This window comes from Paroedura picta, chromosome 4, assembly GCF_049243985.1.
Source record: "Paroedura picta isolate Pp20150507F chromosome 4, Ppicta_v3.0, whole genome shotgun sequence".
Lineage (NCBI taxonomy): Eukaryota > Metazoa > Chordata > Lepidosauria > Squamata > Gekkonidae > Paroedura > Paroedura picta.
Window position 1 is genome coordinate 10,396,325 of NC_135372.1, and position 7,058 is coordinate 10,403,382.

Sequence of the window (7,058 nt, forward strand, 5' to 3'; positions counted from 1 at the left end):
AAAAATCGCTTCCTGGCTAGCGATTTTTGCAAGACCGGAAACCTGTGGGAAACGAATGAAACGCTACTGGATTCCACTAAAAAAGCAGGTATGCGTAACGCCGAGATAGCACTTTTAAAAATAGCGTTTCCGCTTTGTGGGACCAATTGGCAACATTGGTCCCTGTGCAGAAACACCCATAGAGTTGGAAGGGGCCATTCAGGCCATCTAGTCCAACCCCCTACTCAGTGCAGGATCAGCCCAAAGCATCCTAAAGCATAATGAATTGGGGATTATAAGAGTAGTGTGGTTTTACTGTTTTATTGTAAACACACAAAAGTCTTTGAGAGCGGCGGTATATAAATCAGAGAATAAATAAATAAACAGCATGTTAGGATATCCCTGAATTTGGGGGAGGAGGAGCGGGAAGGGTGGTATTTTGGGGAGGGGGTGACCGGAATCTGTTTTCTCCCGGGACCTGATTTCTGTGGCTTGGAGGTCAGCTGCAGTTCTCTGAGGATGCCAAGCGTCATCTCAGGGTTGTCAAAGTGATTGAAGCATCTTCTGCCCATTCTGGACCTTTCTCCCGTGAACACACGGAGCTGCCTGGGTCAGCTGAGTCAGACCCTCGGCTCTTCCAGGGGGTCTCGTCTCCTCAGACTGGCCGCCGCTCTCTGGGTTCTCAGTCAGGGGTCTTTCCCACCCCCACGGCCAGATCCTGCTCCCTGCCCCTGCTGTGCCCATGCCCCTCACTGGCGGGCAGGTGAGCTGTGGGAGGGATCCTCCCATTCAGTTTGAGGGGTCCCAATAAAGAGCTGAAGGGAACTCTCAGGGCCTGGTCTTTGAACCCACAGATTTCACAGCGGGGCTTGCAAGGGGGAGGGAGGTGCCCCTGAGCCACAGCCCCTCCCCTGCCTCCTGACATCACCTTCACCTGATGATGCCACAAATAATGTTGTGATCTCATGAGGTTTTGCCACAGCCCGTGGCAAGGGGAGGGCATTAGCTTTCGAGCTGAAAAGGAAGGTGAGTGTTTTAACGCAGTGGTCCCCAAACTTTTTATCCTCGGGGACCGGTCAACGCTTGACAATTTTACTGAGGCATGGGGTGGGGTAGTCTTTTGCCGGGGGACGTCACCACCACTGCTTGCTTTCCTGCCGGCACCCCTGACTTTGAGCTCTTCAGATCTTGCCTTCACACCCAGTTCTGAATGTACGTCTCGCTCCCTCTTTTTGTCTAGTTTAAAGCCCTCTTCACCAGGTGTGCAAGGGTTCTCCCCAAAATACTTTTTCTGTCCCTTGTGAGGTGCACGCCGTCTCCTGACAACAGCCCCTCATATTGACATTGTTGATCATGATGCAGAAATCCAAATTGTTCCCGTAAGACACCATTGACATAGCCAGTCATTTGCTTGCATAATTTTCCTCTCTCTTCCTCTGCCTCAGCCACTTACAGGAAACGCAACCTGTGCTCCCAGGCCCTTTACCTTTCCCCCCAGGTCCACAAAGTCTTTTTAAATATGTTCCATGTTCTGCTGGGCAGTATTATTTGTTCCTACATGGATGAGAAGGAAGGGGTAATAATCTGTTGGCTTGATGAGCCTGTCCAGCCATTCTGTCACATCCTTGATCCTCTCGAGACAACAAGTCTGGTCTACACACTTTGGCCTCTACACCTCTTAGCAAGGAATCTGTATTTTCTGTTCTGCAGATTTCTTTCTCCTCTTACTGGTTGATTTGATCTTACATTCCTTTAAGTCCAGCATAAAAATCTGAATGTGCTTCATTCTGTTCTTGTTAAGACCCAGTTTGGTGTAGTGGTTCAGAGCCGTGGCTTCTAATCTGGAGAGCCAGGCGTGACTCCCTGCTCCTCTGCATGCAGCTAGCTGGATGACCTTGGGCTAGTCACAGTCCTGGTTGGTCTGTTCTCACTAAGCAGTTCTCTCAGAGCTCTCTCAGCATCACCTCCCCCACAGGGTGTCTGTTGTGGGAAGAGGAAGAGAAGGCCACTATAAGAGAGAAACATGGGGAATAAAAAACAATATTATTATTATTTTAAAAAATCCACCGACAACTATTCTCGCCCCTTCTGTAGAATTTCCACATCAAGGACAAGAATCCCCACCGCCGTCAGTCTCCTGAGGCTCCTCCCACTCTCCACAGGGTGGGAGCGCCCTCAGAGGACTGGCAGCGGCAGCCACGACCCCAGAGCAATGAGTGCACCTCGGTGTTCAGGCGCCACTGCCGTGGTCCTTCTACTGCCGCAGTCCCTGGGGGCAGGGCTATGGACGTCATGTCCAGATACTTCCATTTCCATTAGATGTTCCACATCGCTCATAATAATTCCTTTTATGTGCTGCCCCTTCCTACAGCTCAGGGGGACTCACAGGGCCATTCTCCTTGACTGTATTTGGTTAGTTTGGGGAAAGTCCCTAAATGTCTCCATTGCAAGATGAGTTCCATGTCTAAAAAGGTCAAACTGCTCAAAAGGAGGAGCCTTGAGAACGATGCAAACACCTCGGGTGAGAAAACCGATCATCGGGAAGGCCGAAGCCTCCCTCACCAAGGCAGTTCTCAAGAGCCAGCTGGCCGGAGGAATGCAACAGAGACTTCGAGGGTCTAATTCGGTCTTTCTCTCTTTTCTTACTCCTGGCTTTGAGGATAAGTTGGTAAGAGTTTATGGATGATCTTCACATTATTTCCTCCACTGCCCTGATTGGCTCAACAGGAGACTTTTTGAGCGCACTCCCTCCCTGCTTGCCTCCAGAACAGCAGTTGAGCAGAAGAACGGCTGGCTAGTTTGGCCTCTCTCTTTCTATGCATAGCGGTTTCTCTTCACCAGTTGTTGGTTAAGCAGCCGGGTGCTGGGCCCTCACTGCCTGTTCCAACTCTGCCCACAAATACAGCCCCGTTTGGAAGTGGGGGTGGGGGACGACCGCCATGGGCTTGCCTATCGGAACAGCTCTTCTTAAGCGTAGCCGTGCCCCACAAACTTTTCTTAAAGGGAAAGGGGCTTTCCCAGAGCATGATACCAACCGCCCATTGGCTGTTCGTTTGACTGACGGCCAGGGGCGGGACAAAGTGCAGGAAAAATCGCTTCCTGGCTAGCGATTTTTGCAAGACCGGAAACGTGTGGGAAACGAATGAAACGCTACTGGATTCCACTAAAAAAGCAGGTATGCGTAACGCCGAGATTGCACTTTTAAAAATAGCGTTTCCGCTTTGTGGGACCAATTGGCAACATTGGTCCTTGTGCGGAAACACCCATAGAGTTGGAAGGGGCCATTCAGGCCATCTAGTCCAACCCCCTACTCAGTGCAGGATCAGCCTAAAGCATCCTAAAGCATAATGAATTGGGGATTATAAGAGTAGTGTGGTTTTACTGTTTTATTGTAAACACACAAAAGTCTTTGAGAGCGGTGGTATATAAATCAGAGAATAAATAAGTGTTGCAGATTGGTTGCCTCCTGACATCACCTTCACCTGATGATGCCACAAATAATGCTGTGATCTCATGAGGTTTTGCCACAGCCCGTGGCAAGGGGAGGGCATTAGCTTTCGAGCTGAAAAGGAAGGTGAGTGTTTTAACGCAGTGGTCCCCAAACTTTTTATCCTCGGGGACCGGTCAACGCTTGACAATTTTACTGAGGCATGGGGTGGGGTAGTCTTTGAGGATAAGGGTCTCGTCTCCTCAGACTGGCCGCCGCTCTCTGGGTTCTCAGTCAGGGGTCTTTCCCACCCCCACGGCCAGATCCTGCTCCCTGCCCCTGCTGTGCCCATGCCCCTCACTGGCGGGCAGGTGAGCTGTGGGAGGGATCCTCCCGTTCAGTTTGAGTTCTCTGTATGATCAGGAGGGGTCCCAAGGAAGAGCTGAAGGGAACTCTCAGGGCCTGGTCTTTGAACCCACAGATTTCACAGCGGGGCTTGCAAGGGGGAGGGAGGTGCCCCTGAGCCACAGCCCCTCCCATGCCTCCTGACATCACCTCCACCTGATGATGCCACAAATAATGTTGTGATCTCATGAGGTTTTGCCACAGCCCGTGGCAAGGGGAGGGCATTAGCTTTCGAGCTGAAAAGGAAGGTGAGTGTTTTAACGCAGTGGTCCCCAAACTTTTTATCCTCGGGAACCGGTCAACGCTTGACAATTTTACTGAGGCATGGGGTGGGGTAGTCTTTTGCCGGGGGACGTCACCACCACTGCTTGCTTTCCTGCCGGCACCCCTGACTTTGAGCTCTTCAGATCTTGCCTTCACACCAAGTTCTGAATGTACGTCTCGCTCCCTCTTTTTGTCTAGTTTAAAGCCCTCTTCACCAGGTGTGCAAGGGTTCTCCCCAAAATACTTTTTCTGTCCCTTGTGAGGTGCACACCGTCTCCTGACAACAGCCCCTCATATTGACATTGTTGATCATGATGCAGAAATCCAAATTGTTCCCGTAAGACACCATTGACATAGCCAGTCATTTGCTTGCATAATTTTCCTCTCTCTTCCTCTGCCTCGGCCACTTACAGGAAGGACTGATGAAAACACAACCTGTGCTCCCAGGCCCTTTACCTTTCCCCCCAGATCCACAAAGTCTTTTTAAATATGTTCCATGTTCTGCTGGGCAGTATTACTTGTTCCTACATGGATGAGAAGGAAGGGGTAATAATCTGTTGGCTTGATGAGCCTGTCCAGCCATTCTGTCACATCCTTGATCCTCTCGAGACAACAAGTCTGGTCTACACACTTTGGCCTCTACACCTCTTAGCAAGGAATCTGTATTTTCTGTTCTGCAGATTTCTTTCTCCTCTTACTGGTTGATTTGATCTTACATTCCTTTAAGTCCAGCATAAAAATCTGAATGTGCTTCATTCTGTTCTTGTTAAGACCCAGTTTGGTGTAGTGGTTCAGAGCCGTGGCTTCTAATCTGGAGAGCCAGGCGTGACTCCCTGCTCTTCTGCATGCAGCTAGCTGGATGACCTTGGGCTAGTCACAGTCCTGGTTGGTCTGTTCTCACTAAGCAGTTCTCTCAGAGCTCTCTCAGCATCACCTCCCCCACAGGGTGTCTGTTGTGGGAAGAGGAAGAGAAGGCCACTATAAGAGAGAAACATGGGGAATAAAAAACAATATTATTATTATTATTATTATTATTATTATTATTATTATTATTTTAAAAAATCCACCGACAAATAATCCACCGATTATTTAAAAAAATCCACCGACAACTCAGAGGACTGGCAGCGGCAGCCATGACCCCAGAGCAATGAGTGCACCTCGGTGTTCAGGCGCCACTGCCGTGGTCCTTCTACTGCCGCAGTCCCTGGGGGCAGGGCTATGGACGTCATGTCCAGATACTTCCATTTCCATTAGATGTTCCACATCGCTCATAATAATTCCTTTTATGTGTTGCCCCTTCTTACAGCTCAGGGGGACTCACAGGGCCATTCCGCACAGATTCTTTGTAGCAGGAGTGTGGCAAATTGAAATCGCTACAAAAATGCGGTTATGCACAACGTCGTTGACAATCTGCCACACTCCTGAAACCGATCCGCAAAAGTGCTTCATTGTAGCACTTTCAGGGAAATCCCAAAAAGTGGATTCACCCTCCGGAAAGCGCTACACTCTTGCAACCAATCTGCAACACTAGCGGGAAAGTTCTGTGCATTACCATTGTTGCGGTTTCTGCAAAGTCCCTCCCCCTGGCTCTCTCCTCTGATCTTCCGGTGAAGCGATCGCCATTTTTTTTCTTGGAGTGAGCGGAGATCAACGCACTGGCGAGCCTTCGTTTACCCAGCAAGGCTTCCCCGGCTGCAGTCCCTCCCAAGAGCTGTTTTAAGTCACGAAGCACCACACAGCTGGTTTGCTGGTTTATTTTCCCTTTATTTCCCTTTATTTTTCCCTTTATTTTCGGCCAAAAAACCCCCCCGGGCGGGGGGGGGTATTTTTTTTTTCACTTGGGGGGAGCATGGTAATGATGAAACAACAGCTCAAACACCACCTGCTAGCTAGATTGGTCTCTCTGTTGCAACGAATCTGCACAGATTCGTTGCAACGTGTGTGTGTGTTTTTTTAAAAACCTGTCTTAAAGGGAAAGGGGCTTTTCGGGAGCATGATAACGGCCGCCCATTGGCTGCTCTGATTGACGGCCAGGGGCGGGACAAAGCTCGGCAATATCGCTTCCTGGCTAGTGATTTTTGCCGAAACCAGAAACCTGCGGGAAATGATAGAAACGCAACTACACTACAAAGGCATGTATGCAAAACGACAAATTCCACTATTTAAAATGGCGTTTTTTCGTTCCGCAACCAATTTGCAACATAGATCCTGGTGCGGAATGGCCCACAGTATGCCAGACATAAACTGATGTAATATTGAATCAGCCTCTAGGGGGAGCAAACATGCCGAACAGAGGCAAAATATTAAAGCAGCAGGGCCAATCAAGAGAGGGAAATGAGGATGGAATAAACTGTGTCTCCTTGACTGTATTTGGTTAGTTTGGGGAAAGTCCCTGAATGTCTCCATTGCAAGATGAGTTCCATGTCTAAAAAGGTCAAACTGCTCAAAAGGAGGAGCCTTGAGAATGATGCAAACACCTCGGGTGAGAAAACCGATCATCGGGAAGGCCGAAGCCTCCCTCACCAAGGCAGTTCTCAAGAGCCAGCTGGCCGGAGGAATGCCGAGCACCTCCCGCCTCTGACCAAGCCGGCAGCGTCCTCCGAGGACCAGAAGCCGACACCGACGCCTCCTCTCATGCTGCCCCTCTTGACACAGCGCCGACTGCCCAAAGCCACCGCTGTGACAAGCCAGGCAGATACGACCAAGGAGGCCACCCCTCTGCCACATGCACCTCAGGCTAGTCACAGCTCTCAAAGCGCTCTCTCGGCCTCCCCTCATTCACAGGGGTCTGTTGTGGGGAGAGGAAGGGAAGGAGATTGGAAGCCACTTTGAGACTGCTTTGCGTGGAGAAAAGTGGGATACAAAACCTACCTCTTCTTCTTCTTCTTCTTTTTCTTCTTCTTCTACTGAATTAGACCCTTGGACCCTCGAAGTCTCTGTTGTCTCCTCCATGGGCAGCTGATCTCCAGGGACTGACGTGGTG